A 23,971-nucleotide genomic window follows, 5' to 3' on the forward strand; every position below is an offset into this window, starting at 1 on the left:
TGCTGTTGGTACCCTCATCTGTGGCTGCAAACACGATCTCCCCTCTGGGCTGGCTGCTTGTCTTGTAGCGATGTCTCCCCTCTGGGCTGCTGGTGAGGAGGCCCGATCTCCCTGTCCCCAGGTGCGGCGGCGGCTGCGGGGTGATGACCGCGCTGGTCTCCCGCGGATCTCCTCTCTAGCGGCAACAGCGTCCCCTTCTACTTTGCGACGCTCCATCCCCCCTTGTTACTGTAGCGGCGGGGCACGCTTCTCGGATTCTCCACTCGCCGCCGGGCTCACTCCCTCTACAGGCGGGCGGGCCGCGGCTGGCGGGTCACGACTTCCAGTTGCGGCTGGCACTTGGCCCTGCATGGCGCTCCCCGTCCTCTCACACTTGCCTCAGCACACCTCTGCGCCGCTCCTCTCTTCCTTTCCTTTTTAAATGGTTCCTCCTGTCTTCTCTCCCGCGCGCCTTCCTCCAATCAGCGTGACTCCAGAATTTCCTGCTCTCTCTCCAGATCGACAGGATAGCCCTGGGTCCTAATACTCCACAGCCCGTCTCCCTCGCCGGCCCGTTGCTAAGCAATCAGGTAAGGGAGGAATTAGCCCTTGGAGGGCCAGTTAAATGGTCTTGCTGGCAGCGTTGGCTACCATTTAGGGCTGCAGTAGTATGCAGCAGGGATACCCCAACATGGGTGTCACACATGCAGAACTAGTCCTACGTATGCGCAGAGTACCAGACATCGATACTTTGCATATTATGAAGCACCAACTACTGCACCTGAATGTCCCCCAATATGGTCTTTGGGTAAATTAGAGTGAGTATGTGGTTTAAGGTGTTTTTCATAACCCATCTTTTTTTAATCTAACTGAGAAAGTGGCTGCAGCAGGCAGCACGGTTAACTCTTCATTTAAGTGTATGATCACTGGTAAGATGTAGGAAGTCTGGAATGCTGTGTGTCTCCCTTGTGTAGTGGTAATGCGGAGGTGTGCAGCCGGACGTTTGCAATGTACAAACATTAGAGGAGTTCGTTAAAGCCGGACATTTGCAAACACAAGCTGTGTACTCCCGCATTACTGCTGCACAAGAGAGACACACAGCACCCTGAACTTCCTGCATCTTACCTGTGATCATTTTGACAAGTGGAGAAGTTGCCCATAGCAACCAATCAGCTATGCGGTAGCATTTATCAAGTGCATACTACAAAATGTAGAATCTGATTGGCTGTTCACTTCACTCTTTTTACACTGCTTGATACATCTCTCCCTTAGTTCCTTTCCTGTACTTACGGAATACATTTTAATCTATATATATAAACCGCAAATACCAGTGACTCATCACAAAATCTCCTGAACCGTAAGGACTAGGAACTTGAAATTTGGACAGTAGCTTGCTTTTGTGATGTAGGCACCCACTATGAAGGGATTTTTGAATATTCCACCCACAAAGGGTTTAAAAGGGGTGAGATGATTCCCCCCTCAGAGAGGAGAGTTAAAATAGCCCACCCAGCCGGGGCTATAAAGAATGCATGGTGCCGGCGATATCAAGTCAGGTGGGAGGATACAATGTTCTGTTCATGGACTTCCTTGCAGTGACAGTTGCAGAGCACTCCATTATTCAAATAGGGGGTGGCACATCAACTGCCACTTCTAAAGACTGTCAAACATTGCTGAGTGTTGCTCTCTTATTTGAATAATGGACTGCTCTAAAACTGCAGCCTTATGTCATGACTGTAGTTTTGTGAACCCGGTGTATATGTGAAGTCCATGCGGGCAACTGGAGGACTATGTGTATATTTGGCTGGTCTGTGGGAATCTGTTAGATGAAGTAGTAAGGAGCAATCCCTGACCGTGGGTCGAACCCGGGCCTTGGCAGAGGGAGCCGTATCCTGACCACTGGATCACCAGGGACTTGGTGTTGATAGCAGGATGGTGAATGTATTGGTGAAAACAAACTGGATATAGGGGGTCATTCCGAATTGATCGCTAGCTGCCGTTGTTCGCAGCGATCAGGCTAAAAAGCGGCATTTCTGCGCATGCGTATGGGCTGCAATGCGCACGCGCGTCGTACGGGTACAAAATCTCGTTGTGGTTGTGCACAGGTTCTAGCGAAGTTTTCAGTCGCACTGACGGCCGCAAGACAGGAAGGGGGCGTTTCTGGGTGTCAACTGACCGTTTTCAGGGAGTGTTTGCAAAAATGCAGGCGTGTCTGAAAAAATGCAGGCGTGGCTGGGTGTTCGCTGGACGGGTGTATGACGTCAAATCCGGACACGAATAGACTGAAGTGATTGCAAGCGCTGAGTAGGTTCAGAGCTACTCTGAAACTGCACAAACTTTTTTTGCAGAGCTCGGCTACACATGCGTTCGCGCTTCTGCTAAGCTAAAATACACTCCCCAGTGGGCGGCGGCATAGCGTTTGCACGGCTGCTAAAACCAGCTAGCGAGCGATCAACTCGGAATGACCCCCATACTGTCACAGGAGTAGGTGTTTGTGTACTCAAGGTTACTATGAAATAGGTTCTCTGGTGTTGGGCAGAACTGGGAGGAGAACTGAAGACGTTGAAGCGAACTGGTTACCGGTGAGACTGAGAACTGGGCTGGTTACCGGTGAGATTGAGAACCGCACTGTGAACCGGGCTGGGTACCGGTATAACTGGAGCACAACTGTAATCCGGGCTGGTACCGGATATAACTGGAAATGCAACTGTATGTAGAACAATGACTGTGGCTGTGACTTTAAGACAAGGCTGAAGAAGAACTGAAAACTGTAGCTATGACTTTAAGATGAGGCTGAAGAATACTGCGGCTGTGTCTTTAAGACGAGACTGAAGAATACTGGATATAACTGGTAACACAACTGTAATCCAGATTGGGTAGCAAAAGAGCAGAGTTTTACAGAAACTAAGGTAATAGTGTTGCCTCTTAGGGAGCTTCTAAGTGTGAGCTTCTAAGCTCACACTGAGCTGTGTGACACAAGGTACTGGCAGCTTCTGTAACACAAGTCTCTTTACTTTTACTTCCTGGTCCTTTGTGGTTGGTGAATGGAGTCAGGTGATTCAGAGAGTCTCAGACTGGCACAGGATTGGATAGCTCCAGGTCAGGTAATCACACCCTGTCATATCAGTACTCCAGGTTAGGCTCTGATGTGGAGTGAGGCCTAGCAGGCCGAAAAAACACTGAAGCCTGAACTTCTAAAAATAAACAGAGGATGCTGACTTTTATGCCTAAACTCCAGATTGAGCAGAGTGAAGAATCAAAATGCTGCACACAACGGATTACTTAGAGGAATTCCTACTCAGGTGGCTAATCAAGGTAAGCAAACACAGATTTGCAGTCTTCCTGCTGAGCTGAACAGATGCAGGTTATAGGATATGCTGAGGTAAGAATATGAGAAATAAAGTCAGGATCATGACACCTTATGGTTCAGGAGATTTTGTGATGAATCAGTGGTATTTGCCTTTTATATTTTATATATATATATATATATATATATATAAATATAGTGTGTGTGTATGTATGTATGTATGTATGTATGTGTGTGTGTGTATATATATATATATATATATATATATATACACTGCTCAAAAAAATAAAGGGAGCACTTAAACAACACAATGTAACTCCAAGTCAATCACACTTCTGTGAAATCAAACTGTCCACTTAGGAAGCAACACTGATTGACAATCAATTTCACATGCTGTTGTGCAAATGGAATAGACAACAGGTGGAAATTATAGGCAATTAGCAAGACACCCCCAATAAAGGAGGTGTTCTGCAGGTGGTGACCACAGACCACTTCTCAGCTCCTATGCTTTCTGGCTGATGTTTTGGTCACTTTTGAAAGCTGGCGGTGCTTTCACTCTAGTGGTAGCATGAGAAGGAGTCTACAACCCACACAAGTGGCTCAGGTAGTGCAGCTCATCCAGGATGGCACATCAATGCGAGCTGTGGCAAGAAGGTTTGCTGTGTCTGTCAGCGTAGTGTCCAGAGCATGGAGGCGCTACCAGGAGACAGGCCAGTACATCAGGAGACGTGGGGGAGGCCGTAGGAGGGCAACAACCCAGCAGCAGGACCGCTACCTCCGCCTTTGTGCAAGGAGGAACAGGAGGAGCACTGCCAGAGCCCTGCAAAATGACCTCCAGCAAGCCACAAAGGTGCATGTGTCTACTCAAACGATCAGAAATAGACTCCATGAGGGTGGTATGAGGGCCCGACGTCCACAGGTGGGGGTTGTGCTTACAGCCCAACACCGTGCAGGACGTAGGGCATTTGCCAAGATTGGCAAATTCGCCACTGGCACCCTGTGCTCTTCACAGATGAAAGCAGGTTCTCACTGAGCACATGTAACAGACGTGACAGAGTCTGGAGACGCCAAGGAGAACGTTCTGCTGCCTGCAACATCCTCCAGCATGACCGGTTTGGCAGTGGGTCAGTAATGGTGTGGAGTGGCATTTCTTTGGGGGGCCGCACAGCCCTCCATGTGCTCCCCAGAGGGAGCCTGACTGCCATTAGGTACCGAGATGAGATCCTCAGACCCCTTGTGAGACCATATGCTGGTGCGGTTGAGCCTGGGTTCCTCCTAATGCAAGACAATGCTAGACCTCATGTGGCTGGAGTGTGTCAGCAGTTCCTGCAAGACGAAGGCATTGATGCTATGGACTGGCCCGCCCGTTCCCCAGACCTGAATCCAATTGAGCACATCTGGGACATCATGTCTCGCTCCATCCACCAGCGCCACGTTGCACCACAGATTGTCCAGGAGTTGGCGTATGTTTTAGTCCAGGTCTGGGAGGAGATCCCTCAGGAGACCATCCACCACCTCATCAGGGGCATGCCCAGGCGTTGTAGGGAGGTCATACAGGCATGTGGAGGCTACACACACTACTGAGCCTCATTTTGACTTGTTTTAAGGACATTACATCAAAGTTGGATCAGCCTGTAGTGTGTTTTTCCACTTTAATTTTGAGTGTAACTCCAAATCCAGACCTCCATGGGTCAATAAATTTGATTTCCATTGATAATTTTTGTGTGATTTTGTTGTCAGCACATTCAGCTATGTAAAGAACAAAGTATTTAATAAGAATATTTCATTCATTCAGATCTAGGATGTGTTATTTTAGTGTTCCCTTTATTTTTTTGATCAGTATATATATATATATATATATATATATATATATATATATATATATATAGTTTTTAGGTATAAGGATGTATGTATATATATATATATAGTGATAAGGATCACAAACACGGGGACTCAGATGAACACTTTCGGTGTTTATTTTTAACAGCAGGTCACCACATAGCAAGTTAAATCCACATGCAGTCGGTATTACAGGCAGTAGCATACAGGCACTCTCAGCATGGCAGACTCTTGATAGGCTCCAGTGGTCCCTAGTCTAACCCACACAACCCGGCCTATCACTTGGGTAGCTATTCCACCGTCAAGAGCAAGGTGACTCTGCCCAGGAAACCCTTATATCAGGAAATCCCAGGTGCTGCTGATCACACACCTGGGATTCTGCTACTCCTTCCAAAACCTGGTCTGGATCCTCCACATTACTTTCACATGGAAAAATGCTGTCTCTGCCACACTATATATACTCATCAGGAGGGCCACTGCCTTGATCTTGTATTCACCAGACTATGCTCTGTTTCTGAACTCACTAACACTCCTTTCCCTCTCTCAGATCACAACCTTATCACATGCATGCTCTCCTCCATTACTTCAAACTCCATGTCCCTAAAGTCTACAAGGACACCTCTTACCCGCAGAAATATTAACGCTATTAATTTTCAACAACTATCTACCTCTCTGCAACCACTGCTCTCACCAATTTCTACATTCACCTCTCCAGAGACTGCTGTGTCACACCTTAACCAAACTCTAGTAACAGCACTTGATGAAGTGGCTCCAGCTACCCATCACACTCCACGTAGACTTAGATGTCAACCGTGGCACTCTAAATACACTAGACACTTACAAAAACTCTCACGAAAAGTTGAACGCCAGTGGCGTAAATCTCGTAGTTCAAGTGACTTTCTCACATATAAGACCACCTACCACTCTTATCGTACTGCTCTGGACACTGCCAAACAAACATATTTTCAATCTCTCATCTCTGCTCAAGCCTCTAACCCCAAGCGACTTTTTAATACATTTAAATCACTTCTTGTCCCTCCCTCACCTAACCCACCAGCCACTGTCAGTGCGCAAGATCTTGCTTCCTATTTCAAGGACAAGATTGACAAGATCCGAAATGAAATGGTATGCTCTTACACAGCAAGTGACCTGCTCAATTCCCTGCCTGAACCCTCTAACACCTTCTCTTCCTTTGATCCTACAAATGAAGATGAAGTATCTGCACTCTTTTCATCTGCCTACTCTAATACCTCTCCCCTTGACTCTATACCCTCACAAATTAGTAAAGCTCTGTCTACTGTGCTCATCCCAAGCTTAACGAAAATCTGTAATCTCTCCCTGTCTACTGGTATCTTTCCTTCTCTATACAAGCATGCAGTGATTACTCCCATTCTGAAAAAACAAAACTCTGACCCGAACTCTCTCTCTAACTACCGTCCCATCTATCAGCTCCCATGCCCCTCCAAGCTACTGGAGAGACTTGCCTACACTCGCCTCACACACTTTCTTAACTCACACAGCCTACTGGACCCACTTCAGTCAGGATTTCATGCCCAGCACTCCACAGAGACGGCACTGACTAAGGTAGTGAATGATTTGGTCACTGCTAAATCTAAAGGACATTACTCTCTACTTATTCTCCTTGATCTCTCTGCTGCTTTTGACACTGTTGACCACTCTCTTCTCATACAAACACTACAATCCCTAGGTATTCAGGACACAGCCCTTTCTTGGTTCTCATCCTACCTATCTAATCGCTCCTTCAGTGTTCGTTTCTCTGATTCCACCTCTCCTTCGCTACCTCTCTCAGTTGGAGTACCGCAAGGCTCAGTCCTAGGTCCTCTGCTTTTCTCTATCTATACCACATCTCTTGGCAAACTAATCAACTCTTTCGGATTTCAGTACCATCTGTATGCGGATGATACTCAAATCTACCTATCCTCCCCTGATTTGTCACCATCTGTATTGGGCCGTGTCACTGAATGCCTTTCTGCCATTTCATCTTGGATGACATCTCGCCACCTCAAACTTAATATTTCCAAAACAGAATTCATTATATTTCCACCGGCCAATAGTAGTTTCCAACCTGATATCTCTATCACTGTTGAGAACTCTGCAATCACCCCTACCCCACAAGCTCGCTGCCTAGGTGTCATTCTTGACTCTGAACTGTCCTTTGTTACCCACATTCAATCTGTCTCAAGATCATGTTACATACATCTAAGAAACATATCCAAAATACGCCCTTATCTTACACAAGACACAGCAAAAACTCTAATCCATGCTCTCATTATCTCCCGCATTGATTACTGTAATAGTCTCCTGACCGGTCTTCCCAAACATAGGCTCTCACCACTACAATCCATTTTGAATGCAGCTGCGTGGCTAATCTTCCTTGCCAGACGTTCATCGTCTGCAGATCCGCTCTGTCAGTCCCTCCATTGGTTACCGGTATTCTACCGTATTAAATATAAAATACTTTTACTCACAGACAAGGCTATTAACCAAACTGCACCAACATACATCTCTTCACTCATCTCAAAATATCTCCCTACCCGACCTCTCCGCTCTGCACAAGATCTACGTCTCTCATCCACACGCATTACTTGTTCACACTCAAAATTACAGGACTTTATCCGGGCTTCACCCACTCTGTGGAATGCCCTCCCACGCACAGTAAGACTCGTCTCTAGTCTCCAAACCTTTAAATGTTCCCTGAAAACTCACCTCTTCAGACAAGCCTATCAAATTCCAGACCCACCCACATAACCTTCAGTGCTTCCCTATCTAATTACATCCTCTGTAGAATATTCATAACATCACATATCTCACACCCTCCTGACACTTGGATAACTTTGTGGGGTATCATCATACAACCCATTAAGAACCTAGCAATCTGGTGGACCATTATGCAATAGGTAGCATCTATCCTTGTGTATGCCTATTTCCCTATAGATTGTAAGCTTGCGAGCAGGGCCTTCCTACCTCTGTCTGTCTGTTTTTACCCAGTTCTGTTCTATTACTGATGTTCTAATTGTAAAGCGCAATGGAATATGCTACGCTATATAAGAAACTGTTAATAAATAATAAAATAATAAATAAATATATATATATATATATATATATATATATATATATTTTATTTTTTTATTTTTTTTATTTTATTATTTTTTTTCAGGTATAACTACTCAACCAACCTATTTCCAGTCAGGAGAGGATAGTTTCTCCATTATCACAGGTTAACCTGTCACTTGAACTAAACATTGCTGAACCTCTCAGAGGGCAATAGGAGGAGAGATAGATATTTTGACTCTTAAATGCATTAAAGGAAAGCTTTATAGTCAGCAACTGCTTATCTGCTGTGTAAAGGGGACTGACCGCTCTCCCAGTGACCTTAAGTGTTGTGCAAAAATCTTTACCTTTTTACTTCAAAGGAGAAGCCTCTAAGGAGAGTGAGAAGCTAAACATGGAGACATAGGGCCCTTTGGAATAGGGTCAGCCTATCCCGGCAAACCTTACATATTTAACATACAGCGGGCGGAGCTTGGCTTGTCATTCCAGCATTTACAGCACTGAGCAGGGCAGGAAAAGAGGCGGGTAAATGCAGAGAAGAAGGAGGATTATTCTCCTCAGTGCCAGCCTTCTTACAGCATCAATCTCGGGAAGGTTTGTCCAGAGGTGTGGCCTGACAAAGATTGGCAGCGGCGGCCGGAGCATGTCCTGTTGTAAGATTCATTTGTTTACCAGGAAGTCCTTCAAAATTAAAGTTATACTTGAAATTCCGTAGCGAAGCACGGGTATTCAGCTAGTGTTATATAATCCTAGCATCACCTCTGTGCCTTATAAGCAATTGAACAAGATAAATGTATATTATTGTGCTACATCCTTATACTACTAATGTCATTATATAGCAAAATGAACCCCACTGTTAGTGCTTTTAACATTTAGCGAATTTAACAAAACAATGTTATATTGTAAAAGCATAATAAATATATTTTATAGTCACAATATAACATCAACATCATCTATTCTCAACAATAAATATAGTGAAACAATGCAGCAACCAACAATTTCTTTTTATCTGCTTTATAGTTTCCGTTCAATGGATTGAAAAAAGTAAATTTAGGAACTGACCAAGAATTGGCTCAGCTGGGATGAATGCTTGAGCCACACAGAGTTTCAGTTATACTGCACTGACTAATTCACATACCAGTCCTTACTACCTATATAATGAGTATCAAGAGTGTAGACACATGTTTCTTCAATTATGTGGCGACAGTATATTTCTTCACATGCTTTACAGTTCACGACTGAGACTTGTATTGTGAAACCCTTTAAAAGCACATAACCATACGTATATAACCATAAACTGTGTGATCATTGTATAAAATGTTTCAGAAAGCATCACTCTGTCTTCACTATCTATATTCTACAGATTTACTATGTATATTGTACAGAATCAGATGTTATTATTCTTCAGTGTTCTCTATCATCCAGTTTATATATATATTTTTTGTGCCTGGTCTACCTTCAGCTGTCTTATTATACAGTATATAATACTTGAATCACTTGCAGACTAAACATTTGCTGTACTGTCAGTGACCATGACCTTAACCGAGACAGCGATTTGCTGTGTAAGCTTAGAGGTATCCAACTCATGGTTTGCAGCAGAGAAGATAAATTACGTGGGATGAGTTGTAAGTTGACAGCTGTGCTCAGGTCCAAGGACACTCATATTATTTCTGTATAATAATTTACGTAAACATTATGGGGCTGATTTAGAGGTGGATGCTATATTGAATTCTCCGTAAAATGCTATTTTTTTTTAAACTGGGCATTCACCAGAGACAGAAGGGGTGTTTGATCCTGCACTGACCTAGATTCAAAGTACAAAGGTAATCATACTGAAGCCAGAAATGGACAATATTACTAGGTATCAAATATTCCTATCCGTCCGTATGGCGGTGCGCCCAGAGTCAAAGATGGGGACAAATATAAACAAAAAAGAAGAAAAGTATGACTCTTGTTTGGGCGCACTCTTATGTTGTCTAAGTGTTCATTGATAAGTGATGTGCCTAAGAATTAATAAAGTAGTCTTTATTTCTGCTCTTAAGATACATGGAAACTCAACAAAACAAATTCGACATAATCAAACATTGATATGCCAAATGGGAAATATATTCCCAAAAAATAGGAAATGTTCAGATCTTAATTATACCTGGATAAATGCATATCGGAAGATAGCTACATACTATGCTGCTTCCGTCTGCCAAAGATCTGTACAAACTGTGTTTGTATTAATGCAACCCTAAATTGAGTTAAATTCGTGAGAGGGAGAGCCCACACACTGAATTATATTTCTGATAATTAACCACTGTCATGGATAAGGTAAGACAGAGAAGAATTCTAGTTCAAGGAATAGTAGGAATAAATATAAGTGGTGATACTGCTGTTGGTGTTGTTTCTATAGGGAAGGGAGTCTTCCTACTTCACTGGGTATTCCCTAGCAGTCGCCCGTCTAGGTACTGACCCAGCCCACCTCCGTTTAGCTTCCAAGATCGGACGAGATTGGGCGTGGACGTAGGGGTATGGTCGTAGGACGATTTGACCCTATACCACCAATGAGAGTGCACCGAAACGGAGGGGTTGATTCCTCCTCAGGAGAAAGATAATGGGAATGCGTGGGGAAGGGGAATAGCAGCGGATATGTAAGCGTGAATCTGCTGTCCACGTTAGACTGAAAAGTCGTGTCTCCTGAGGGGACACGCTCCCCAGAATCGTGGATGAGAGTTCACAGAAGGAAGAAAAGAAGGAAAATAATTGCAAGGTGGAAGAATAAGAGTGGTTAGAATTAACAATTGAGTTACATTAATATGAGTCCCTTTGGGTCCCCTCTATTGTTGAATACTAATGGATCCTAATTCAGATAAGTCATTGTGACAAATTTCAAGAAAGATAACAAAACATTTTCTCTGACGTCCTAGTGGATGCTGGGGACTCCGTAAGGACCATGGGGAATAGCGGCTCCGCAGGAGACTGGGCACAGCTAAGAAAGATTTAGGACTACCTGGTGTGCACTGGCTCCTCCCACTATGACCCTCCTCCAGACCTCAGTTAGAATCCTGTGCCCGGCTGAGCTGGATGCACACTAGGGGCTCTCCTGAGCTCCTAGAGAGAAATTATATTTTAGGTTTTTTATTTTACAGTGAGATCTGCTGGCAACAGACTCACTGCAGCGAGGGACTAAGGGGAGAAGAAGCGAACCTACCTAACTGGTGGTAGCTTGGGCTTCTTAGGCTACTGGACACCATTAGCTCCAGAGGGATCGACCGCATGGAACCGGCCATTGATGTTCGGTCCCAGAGCCGCGCCGCCGGCCCCCTTACAGAGCCAGAAGCAAGAAGAGTCCGGAAAATAGGCGGCAGAAGACATCAGTCTTCACCAAGGTAGCGCACAGCACTGCAGCTGTGCGCCATTGCTCCTCATACACACTTCACACTCCGGTCACTGAGGGTGCAGGGCGCTGGGGGGGGGGCGCCCTGAGCAGCAATAAAAACACCTTGGCTGGCAAATATATCACAATATATAGCCCCAGAGGCTATATATGTGATAAATACCCCTGCCAGAATCCATTAAAAAGCGGGAGAAAAGTCAGCCGAAAAAGGGGCGGAGCTATCTCCCTCAGCACACTGGCGCCATTTCTCCCTCACAGCTCCGCTGGAAGAAAGCTCCATGGCTCTCCCCTGCAGTCTACACTACAGAAAGGGTAAAAAAGAGAGGGGGGCACTAAATTTAGGCGCAATATACATATAGCAGCTATAAGGGGATATCATTTAGTTAATCCCTGTATTATATAGCGCTCTGGTGTGTGCTGGCATACTCTCTCTCTGTCTCCCCAAAGGGCTTTGTGGGGTCCTGTCTTCTGTCAGAGCATTCCCTGTGTGTGTGCGGTGTGTCGGTACGGCTGTGTCGACATGTTTGATGAGGAGGCTTATGTGGAGGAGGAGCAGGTGCCTATAAATGTGTTGTCACCCCCTGCGGGGCAGACACCTGAGTGGATGGACTTGTGGAAGGAATTACGCGAAAGTGTCGACTCCTTACATAAAAAATTTGACGACATGCCAAATGCGGGGCAGCCGGCTTCTCAGCCCGTGCCTGCCCAGACGTCTCAAAGGCCATCAGGGGCTCTAAAACGCCCGCTACCTCAGATGGCAGACACAGATGTCGACGCGGATACTGATACCAGTGTCGACGACGAAGAGACTAATGTAATGTCCGATAGGGCCACTCGTTATATGATTGAGGAAATTAAAAATGTTTTACACATTTCTGATGTGACCCCAGGTACCACAAAAAAGGGTATTATGTTTGGGGAGAAAAAACTACCAGTAGTTTTTCCCCCTTCTGAAGAATTAAATGAAGTGTGTGAAGTAGCGTGGGCTTCCCCCGATAAAAAATTGGTAATTTCTAAAAAGTTACTAATGGCGTACCCTATCCCGCCAGAGGATAGGTCACGCTGGGAAACACCCCCTAGGGTGGATAAAGCGCTTACACGCTTATCAAAAAAGGTGGCACTACCGTTTCCGGATACGGCCGCCCTAAAGGAACCTGCTGATAGAAAGCAGGAGCATCTCCTGAAGGCTATTTATATGCACACTGGTATTATACTGAGACCAGCTATTGCTTCAGCATGGATGTGCAGTGCTGCAGCTGCGTGGTCGGATTCCCTGTCAGAAAACATTGTCACCCTAGACAGGGACACTATATTGCTAAACATAGAACATATTAAAGACGCTGTCTTATACATGAGAGATGCACAGAGGGATAATTGCCGGCTGGCATCTAAAATAAGTGCACTGTCCATTTCTGCCAGGAGAGGTTTATGGACTCTGCAGTGGACAGGTGATGCAGATTCTAAAAGGCACATGGAAGTTTTGCCTTATAAGGGTGAGGAGTTGTTCGGGGATGGTCTTTCGGACCTAGTTTCCACAGCAACAGCTGGGAAGTCAGCATTTTTACCACATGTCCCCTCACAACCAAAGAAAGCACCGTATTATCAGGTACAGTCCTTTCGTCCCCAAAAGAACAAGCGGGGTAGAGGCGCGTCCTTTCTGCCCAGAGGCAGAGGTAGGGGAAAAAAGCTGCAGCATACAGCCAGTTCCCAGGAACAAAAGTCCTCCCCTGCTTCTTCTGCTAAGTCCGCCGCATGACGCTGGGGCTCAACAGGCGGAGCCAGGTACGGTGGGGGCCCGTCTCAAAAACTTCAGCAATCAGTGGGCTCGCTCACAAGTAAATCCCTGGATCCTTCAAGTGATATCTCAGGGGTACAGGCTGGAATTCGAGACATTTCCCCCCCGCCGTTTCCTCAAATCTGCCTTGCCAACGACTCCCTCAGACAGGGAGGCTGTGATAGAGGCAATTCACAAGCTGTATTCCCAGCAGGTGATAATCAAGGTGCCCCTACTTCAACAAGGACGGGGTTACTATTCCACAATGTTTGTGGTACCGAAACCGGACGGTTCGGTGAGACCCATTTTAAATTTAAAATCCTTGAACACATATATATAAAAAAAAATTCAAGTTCAAGATGGAATCGCTCAGGGCGGTTATTGCAAGCCTGGAAGAGGGGGATTACATGGTATCTCTGGACATCAAGGATGCTTACCTGCATGTCCCCATTTACCATCCTCACCAGGAGTACCTCAGATTTGTGGTACAGGATTGTCATTACCAATTCCAGACGTTGCCGTTCGGCCTGTCCTCGGCACCGAGGGTATTTACCAAGGTAATGGCCGAAATGATAATACTCCTTCGAAAAAAGGGAGTTTTAATTATCCCATACTTGGACGATCTCCTGATAAAGGCGAGGTCCAGAGAGCAGTTGTTGGTCGGCGTAGCGCTATCTCAGGAGGTGCTACACCAGCACGGTTGGATTCTGAATATTCCAAAGTCACAGCTGGTTCCTGCGACACGTCTACTGTTCCTGGGGATGATTCTGGACACAGTCCAGAAAAAAGTGTTTCTCCCAGAGGAGAAAGCCAAGGAGCTGTCATCTCTAGTCAGAGGCCTCCTGAAACCAAAACAGGTGTCGGTGCATCACTGCACGCGAGTCCTGGGAAAAATGGTAGCTTCCTACGAAGCAATTCCATTCGGCAGGTTCCATGCCAGAACTTTTCAGTGGGATCTGTTGGACCAGTGGTCCGGATCGCATCTTCAAATGCATCGGTTGATAACCCTGTCTCCAAGGACCAGGGTGTCTCTGCTGTGGTGGCTGCAGAGTGCTCATCTCAAAGAGGGCCGCAGATTCGGCATACAGGACTGGGTCCTGGTGACCACGGATGCCAGCCTTCGAGGCTGGGGGGCAGTCACACGGGGAAGAAACTTCCAAGGACTTTGGTCAAGTCAGGAGACTTCCCTACACATAAATGTTCTGGAACTAAGGGCCATTTACAATGCCCTAAGTCAAGCAAAGCCCCTGCTTCAAAACCAGCCGGTTCTGATCCAGTCAGACAACATCACGGCAGTCGCCCATGTAAACCGACAGGGCGGCACAAGAAGCAGGACGGCGATGGCAGAAGCCACAAGGATTCTCCGATGGGCGGAAAATCACGTGTTAGCACTGTCAGCAGTGTTCATTCCGGGAGTGGACAACTGGGAAGCAGACTTTCTCAGCAGGCACGACCTCCACCCGGGAGAGTGGGGACTTCATCCAGAAGTCTTCACGCTGATTGTAAATCGATGGGAACGGCCACAGGTGGACATGATGGCGTCCCGCCTAAACAAAAAACTAGAGAGATATTGCGCCAGGTCAAGGGACCCTCAGCCGATAGCTGTGGACGCTCTAGTGACACCGTGGGTGTACCAGTCAGTTTATGTGTTCCCTCCTCTGCCTCTCATACCAAGGGTACTGAGAATAATAAGAAAACGAGGAGTAAGAACAATACTCGTGGTTCCGGATGGTGGGAACTTTGTGGTCAGCGGTGAGGTCACTTTCGGTCAACCGCTGACCTCAAAGTTCCCACCATTGGTTACAATGGAGCGCATAGGCGCTACATTGTAACACTGCCGTGTGCCGCCTGTCAGACAGTACAGGAGCACACAGCCGATCAGGAGGGTGCCACAACGTGGCGCTCCCTGATTGGCTGAAGAAACCCACTTAGACATCAATCAGAGGGGGTTTCTGGCATTCGGGGAAAGGGGTCCCATGTGAAAACATGGGTCCCCTTTCAGTTCGTGGTCGGGTGTCCCGTTTTTTTATTTTTACAAGTACGTGGATTACAAATGGATTATCCGAGGAGCCCTCTACACTGGATTTGGTGAGTAGGATTTTTTCAACGGGTACACCATGGATTCTACTGGAGAAGAGGACCGACCCTCGTGTGAACATAAGGTAAGTATGTGTATATGGTGGTGTGTATGTATGCATTAAAGTTATACTTTCAAGGTGTGTGTGTAATGTCTTTATTGGGGTATTTTTTTAGTAGTAGTACTACAGGTACCAGCGGGCCCGGTTTTCCGCCGCATGCTGGTACTTGTGGTTCTCCAAGTACCAGCTTGCGGGGGAGGCTTGCTGGGACTTGTAGTACGGCTACTAAAAACAATATTCATTACTTTCAACAAAGGCTATCAGCCCCTATCCGCAGCCCATTGGATGGGGGGGACAGCCTCGGGCTTCACCCCTGTCCCTTGGGTGGCTGGGGGGGGGACCCCTTGATTGAAGGGGTTCCCACTCCCCCAGGGTACCCCGGCCAGGGGTGACTAGTTGGATATTTGATGCCACGGCCGCAAGGCACTGTATAAAAGTGACCCCCGGCTGTGGCATTATCTGTCCAGCTAGTGGAGCCCGGTGCTGGTTTCAAAAATACGGGGGACCCCTACGCTTTTTGTCCCCCGTATTTTTGGAACCAGGACCAGGCGCAGAGCCCGGTGCTGGTTGCTTAAATATGGGGGAATTCCTGTCAATGTTTTTCCCATATTTTTGCAACCAGGGCCGGCTCAAAGAGCCCGAGGCTGGTTTGGCTTAGGAGGGGGGACCCACGCAATTTTTAATTTAAGTTTAAACATTTTTTATTTTTTTAACAAGGTGCACAATGAAGCCCTGCACGGATCTCTCAGATCCGGCCGAGATTCATTGTATTAAAGTCGGCAGTGTTTTACAAGTCACTCACGTAAAACACTGCCTAAAAACACGAATGACATCGACATCGGAAAAACCGAAAATGCAGAATACGGCAGCTTAGTAAATTAGTCGTAATCAATTCAAAAAGTTGCATATTTACACTTTCGATGTCATTCGTGATTGAACTTTGACCTCAAACGGGAAAATACGATTCTTAGTAAATTTACCCCATTGTGTGTGTATATACACTTGTTTACACGCTAATATAATTATAAATTATCACCCTAAACTAGGGACATACAAAATATTTTGTCTTATATTAGAGTCCTACAGAGTATTACGCTCCTATCTATCCTTGCTTTCTGTACTCTCATCAGCCCTATTTCTCGGGGCTGTCAGCAGATGCAGACAGTGCTTAAAGTGGTCCTAGAGAGGTGGTGGAACTCACCCCCGCCCGTGGATGCCACACCCCTAGACACTCCCACATGGTAGATGCCACCCCCTAGCCCCTCCCACCTGGCAGATAACACACTCCAAGCCCCTCCCCAGTACTTTCAAGGGGTTCGGACGCTGGTGGTCAGAATACCAAAAGCGGCATCCTGACGCGCAGGATCCTGACACCTAGTAGAAAAGTATCCTAACTCTCCCCTTCTACCCCCCCAACCCTCCCTTCCCTAACTCTATCCCCTGCAACCTGACCTTAACCCTCCCCCGTGGCCTAATGCTAAGGGCCCCCGACATACTTATGATGGCTTCCGGTGCCAGCACGGTAATCCATGTCGGGATCCCAGTGTAGTATTCCGACTGCCAGCATCCCGAAAGTCGGCATTCTGACCGAATCCCCTCTCAAGACATAGATATTCACTAAAAAGTTTTAAATATTATATATAACACTATCTTATTTCTTTATGGTTCTATGATAAAACTATACATGACATTATGTAGGCAACTGGCAGCCTGAAATCTTCCTGTAATATTGCTAGCGTGTAAAGTAGAGTTAATGACAGAAAACTTCTAGGTCCGCCATTAAATGTAATTAGGTAATTGTGTTTGGAAATATAATTGTGAAGTAGTAGTCTATAAATTAGTTTGTGCACCATCAGGTTAAGTAACAAACTAAGATTATGTATTATATGTCACTTGAAGGTAAACATCAGTGGTCGAAGTGGAAATTTTGACGTGGGGGTATGGAAAAGTGAAGGTTGCAATTATGCTCTGGAAAAGCCACTCAAAAGGGGGCATGTCCTTCAGTGTAGTTTACCACACCATATACCCCTTATACAAATTATGCACCACAAGAGTAGTACTCCTTACTGGTACCCCTTTCACATTATACCACACAGTATGAGCCAAAATTCACATTATACCACACAGTATGAGCCTAAATTCACATTATAGCACACGGTATAAGTCGAAATTCACATTATATCACACGGTATGAGCCGAAATTCACATTACAGCACACGGTATGAGCCGAAATTCACATTATAGCACACGGTATGAGCCGAAATTTACATTATAGCACACGGTATAAGCCGAAATTCACATTATAGCACACGATATGAGCCGAAATTCACATTATAGCACACGGTATGAGCCGAAATTCACATTATAGCACACAGTATGAGCCGAAATTTACATTATAGCACATGGAATGAGCCGATATTCACATTATAGAGTGACAGAGGGAAGGTAGAAAGACGGCAGGACAGGGAGAGTGACAGCAGGGACATGGAAAGTGACAGCAGGGACAGGGAGAGTGACAGAGAGGGACAACAAGGGCATACAGTAGGGACTAGGGAGAGAGAAAGGCAGCAGGGTTAAGATTACCTGTTTATCAGGTCTGCGGTGCGGTGGATGAGGAGGCTGGTAGGCGCGGGGTGGAGGAGACAGTGCGGAGGAGGAGAATGTGGGCGTGCAGAGGTCTGAGGGCGGTGGCGGGGCGGCAGAGGAGGCTGAGGGCGGCTGCAGCGGATCTGAAACCAGGCATCAAGCTCCTGTGACCGCGGTGCCAATAGTTCAAAACTGCCGTGGACCGGAAGCCAATCAGGAGTGGTCACCGGTCCGCAGCAGATTTGAACTAGTAGCGGTCACAGGAGCTCGATGCGGTGGCAGGGATAATAAAGCCAGCCTGGTCCCAGATCCGCTGCAGCTGGGAGTCTGGGACCAGGGCTTCCAGTGCGGCGGGAGCGGAGGAGGGAGGGCGGGTATCAATCATTCCCTCTATAGCGCCGCCCACCCACCACCACATTGGTCACGGCGCCGGTGAGCGGCACATAGGGAAACCCTGAACTTGCAGCCAGCCTCACCTCCTATTGTCGGATTCTTTCCGGCAGCCCAAACCCGGCACTTCAAGCCTGCCGCTTCAGCCTAAAAGCCCCAGAGCCTAGTCCTGGTGGTTTATTTAACGATGGCCTGTGATTGCATTTCAACCTAGTAGTTAAGGTGGGCAGGAGGAGGTGGAACTGGTTCCGCCTCCAATTTGAGGTGCCGGCATGCAGTTCCGCCCCGTTCTGGCCCACTTTAACCCCTGGATGCAGGGGATACTTTGTAATCACATGCATCGGTTTTAACGGACTCTCATTGGCCATTCTCTGCTGACGAGCACATGGTCAAAAGCAGATCCCTATTCCGATTCAAATGCATCTGCTTTTCTGCACTACTGCTATCCCTTTGGCAGCGATCTCTTTCTTTCTAAACAATTCATTGCACAAAAGAAATTGCTATTTTTGTGTTACAGTTTATGTTCAACCGCTTATGACTTCATGTTTCGGATGTTGACAGTTATGGGAGTGTACAATAATTGACACCTATATCTATTGAAAAATATATATTTGCTTACCAGTGTCAACCTGTTCTTATTGTCCATGATTTCATGCTTTTGACAGTGACAGCTTTAAGGGGCATGGAATCACGGATTGTTCTGTGTATCTTTTACCAACCCCTGTTAACCTGTGCTTAATCGCTGCCTTTTTGGATTTCATATCCTGTCTACCTTTGATATTTGTTATTGACTATTGGGTAGTAATTAGGTGCTAAGACAGAACTGTACAGCATATATTTGGATATACAGATTTTGTCTACCTTTGATATTTGTTATTGACTATTAGATAGTCATGTGGTGCTAAGAGACATCTGTACAGCATATATTACAAATCTTTTTCCGCTGTTCCGCACTGTGAAGCTCAATTCTTGTAGTCAGAAACTTTATAAACATGATTTGGGCTCATCTTTGTCTCTGGGAATTATCCCATAGATCTCAACATTTATGAATTGTGTTTTCGCGTATATTTATTATGAATTATGGCTTTTATGAAAGGATTTAATAAAAGTTAAATTTTATATGAATTTAAGAGTGCCCCCAAACAAGAGTCTTCTTTCCCCTTCTTCTTTATCCATGTTATATCTGCCCCACCTGCAGTGCACATGGTTTTGCCCATTAGAGAAAGATTTTGCTTTTGCAATGATGTCTGATTTAGGCCCATAAATAAGTACCGAATGTTTTGCTATATGTGCCAAAGGAGCTTTCATGAATGATTACATATAGTATTATCTGTACAGTGCTGCATAATACAATTGGTGGTATCTAACTAACATAATAAGTATGATTTTCTATACTAAACTTAGCACCAGCTACATATTACTGTGTTACATGGTTCATCATATATATGGCTCTGCATGTTCATTTTGGCACCCAAAATAGCTCTGTGCATTAGTCTGTTTCAAATGGGACTCTATAGGTTAAACTTGGACCAGGTATAACTCTCACCAGGACATATTTACTGAACATTACTGAACCAAAAAGCTACTGTGTAAGTATATGCAGTTGGCTCTGGCTTGCTGAATAGGGGTCATTCAGGTGCAGTTGTTAGAGCGGTATCACGCGCAAAGTACCTATGGTTGGTACTCTGCTCATGTGCAGGACCTGTTCTGCGCATTCACAGATGGATCCTGCGATGTCAGAAGCAGGATGGCAGCAAACTCAGTTACTGACATTCTGCTTCCGTTCAGGGGTGTGGAGGGGGCAACGACGGCCTGCATTTGTAAAAACCGAGGGGTGTCGCCGCTGTTTAGGGGGTGGTAAAAGGCCAGGGATCTCCGTTGTAGGACAGAGATTTCCTAGCCTCTGCGACACACGGCTTGCGCGGCACCATAAGTGCCATAAGCCGCCCAATGGTGACTGAGTGATCCAATGTTGCGTAACTGCCCAATGGTGACTGAGGGGCAAATGTATTAACCTGGAGAAGGCATAAGGAAGTGATAAACCAGTGATAAGTGCAAGGTGATAAATGTACCAGCCAATCAGCTCCAATATGCAAATTGACAGGAGCTGACTGACTGGTGCATTTATCACCTTGCACTTATCACTGGTTTATCACCACCTTATGCCTTTTTCTTTTCAGGTTAACACATCTACCCCTTCGTGAGCCGATGTTGCATCCTAGGATGCAGATCAGATCACTACTGCAGCAGGAGGCGTCTGCTTGTAGAGGACACCTCCAGCTACATTACCATACAGCCAGGGCCGCCATCAAGGGGGTGCCCTGTGTACAGTTGTCCCGGGACCGGCCACTCTGATGGCCTGAGTGGAGGGCCCGGGCTGCACACATAGCCACCCGTGGATAGACCGGGCGGCATCTGCCGCCGCCGTACCTATGGGCCGCCGCTCCCCATCCCTCCCCCCTCCCTCTGCTGCTCACCGCCTCCTGCTGAAGTGAGGGGAGGAGAGCGCAGCCCTGTGCCTCTCCTGCCCCTCTGTGTCTTCAATTCAGCACCACCCGTGAGCCAATCAGAGCTCGCGGACCGCGACCTTTGATTGGCTCACGGATCGGCGCTGAATTGAACGGAGACACCCGCACCCGCCGGAGACTGAGGGGAAGGAGAGGCGCAGGCTGCACTCTCCTCCCCTCACACAGACACAGGTGAGCAGAGGGGGAGGGGGCGGGCTTCCTGTATATCTGGCACTGGGGGGGGGCATGTATACCTGGCAGTGGGAGCATATCTAGCACTGGGGGCATATCTGGCACTGGGGGGGGGGGCATGTATACCTGGCACTGGGGGGGCATGTATACCTGGCAGTGGAAGCATACATGGCACTGGGGGCATATCTGGCACTGGGGGGGCATGTATACCTGGCAATGGGGGCATATCTGGCATTGGGGGTATATCTGGCACTGGGGGGGGGCATGTATACCTGGCAATGGGGGCATATCTGTCACTGGGGGCATATCTGGCACTGGGGGGGCATGTATACCTGGCACTGTGGGCATATCTGGCACTGGGGGGGCATGTATACCTGGCAGTGGGAGCATATCTGGCACTGGGGGAGGGGCATGTATATCTGGCACTGGGGGGGCATGTATACCTGGCAGTGGGAGCATACATGGCACTGGGGGCATATCTGGCACTGGGGGGGCATGTATACCTGGCAGTGGGAGCATATCTGGCAGTGGGAGCATATCTGGCACTGGGGGGGGGGGCATGTATACCTGGCAGTGGGAGCATATCTGGCTCTGGGGGCATATCTGGCACTGGGGGGACATGTGTACCTGGCACTGGGGGCATATCTGGCACTATGGGGGCATTTGTGTATCTGGCACTGTGGGGCAATGTGTATCTGGCACTGTGAGGCAATGTATATCTGGCACTCTGGGAGCATTTGTGTATCTGGCACAGTGACGCAATGTGTATCTGGCACTGTGGGGCAATGTATATCTGGCACTGTGGGGCAACATGTATCTGGCACTATTGGGGTCATATGTGTATCTGCCCCTCCCCCATATGTGTATCACGCCCCCATTTTCATTTGCCACACCCCATGTGGCATTTGGTCACACCCATGTTTTGGCGCGCGCGCCTTCAGCGCGAGCACACAGTACCTGTAAGACATTTTTTCTACTTGCACCACTGGCCGCCGGTGACACTGACCGCGGCTGACCTGCTGCTAGTCAGTGGCGGATTTAAGAATTGAAGCCACCGCCAGCGGCGCTGGGTCCACGCCTGTACTTCTGCGGGCCATGCCGTCCGAACAGCAGCAGCACTGACTGAGTGTGAGAGACCGCCCTCCACCGCAGCTGCTGCTGGTAGGTTGTGATGCGGGGACTGCTTTACTAACGTGGCGAGGGGGAGGGGGGGGGGGAGCCCTGCCTATTTTTTCAGTCCCGGGCCCCACAATTTGTGGTGGCAGCCCTGCATACAGCACTAGCACTGCTGCTACCAAGGAAGCAGCAGTGATAGCAACTCCAGCCACATCTGAATTAGGTCCAATAAGTGGTAAGACGGGGCCCTTGTTATATTCAGGAAACAGCATCCAGAATTTTTAAATTATGCCAGTTGATGCACTATTATTTATTTGTTTATTAACAGTTTCTTATATAGCGCAGCAAATTCCGTTGCACTTTACAATTGGAAATAACAATGATATAACAAAACTGGGTAATAAAAGTCATAGAGGTAGGAAGGCCCTGCTCGCAAGCTTACAATCTATAGGGAAATAGGCATGTAATAGGCATACAAGGAAAGGTGCTATCTATTGCATAGTTGTCCGCCAGATTGCAAAGGTTCTTGGTGGGCTTTATGATATGGTCATACAGCAATGATGAACCGGGTTCGAGAGGAAGGGAAAGTGAAGAATGAGAAGACGTGAGGATATGTGTGGACTGTGCAGAGTGGATGCAATTTGATCGGAAGGTTTATGAAAGTTATGTGGGCGGTTCTGGAATTTGATATGCTTGCCTAAAGAGGTGAGTTTTCAGGAAACGCTTGAAGGTTTGGAGACTAAAGGAGACTCTTATTGTGCATGGTAGGGCATTCCACAGAGTGGGTGCAGCCCGATGAAAGTCCTGCAATCGTGAGTGGGAGCGAGTAATGAGTGTGGATGAGAGACGCAGGTCTTGTGAAAAGCGAAGAGGTTGGGTTGGGAGATATTTTGAGATAAGCGAAGGGATGTACGTTGGTGTAGTTTGGTTAATGGCCTTGTGTGTGAGTAAAAGTATTTTATATTGAATACTGTAGAATACAGGTAACCAATGGAGGGACTGACAGAGTGGATCTGCAGACGATGAACGTCTAGCGAGGAAGATTAGCCTCGCCGCTGCATTCAGAATGGATTGTAGTGGTGAGAGTCTCGTTTTGGGAAGACCAGTTAGGAGACTATTGCAATAATCAATGCGGGAGAAAATGAGAGCGTGGATTAGAGTTTTAGCAGTGTCTTGTGTAAGGTATGGTCGTATTTTGGATATGTTTTTTAGATGCATGTAACATGATCTTGAGACAGATTGAATGTGGGGAACAAAGGACAGATCAGAGTCAAGGATGACACCTAGGCAGCAAGCTTGTGGGGTAGGGTAGATAGTCGAGTTTTCAACAGTGATAGAGATATCAGGTTGGAACCTACTATTGGCCGGTGGAAATATAATTAACTCTGTCTTTGAAATATTAAGTTTGAGGTGGCGAGATGTCATCCAGGATGAAATGGCAGAAAGGCATTCAGTGACACGGCCCAGTACAGATAGGGACAAGTCAGGGGAGGATAGGTAGATTTGAGTATCATCTGCGTACAGATGATATTGAAATCCAAAAGAGCTGATTCGTTTACCAAGAGATGAGGTATAGATAGAGAAAAGCAGAGGACCAAAGACTGAGCCTTGCGGTACTCCAACTGAAAGAGGTAGCGAAGAGGAGGTAGATTCAGAGAAGCGAACACTGAAGGAGCGATTAGATAGGATAGG

At 46.8% G+C, this 23,971-nt stretch overlaps 1 protein-coding gene and 1 pseudogene across 14 annotated transcripts in view; one reads left to right on the top strand and one right to left on the bottom strand.

Moving 5' to 3' along the window:
• The window catches only part of WDR27 (WD repeat domain 27), a 1,147,516-nt gene that overhangs the window by 426,102 nt on the left and 697,443 nt on the right, over window positions 1–23,971 (top strand). The gene's annotated exons all lie outside the window — the stretch shown is intronic.
• On the bottom strand, window positions 10,604–10,722 carry LOC134912591 (5S ribosomal RNA; annotated as a pseudogene).

The sequence above is a fragment of the Pseudophryne corroboree genome, chromosome 4 (genome assembly GCF_028390025.1).
Source record: "Pseudophryne corroboree isolate aPseCor3 chromosome 4, aPseCor3.hap2, whole genome shotgun sequence".
NCBI classification, from domain to species: Eukaryota; Metazoa; Chordata; class Amphibia; order Anura; family Myobatrachidae; genus Pseudophryne; species Pseudophryne corroboree.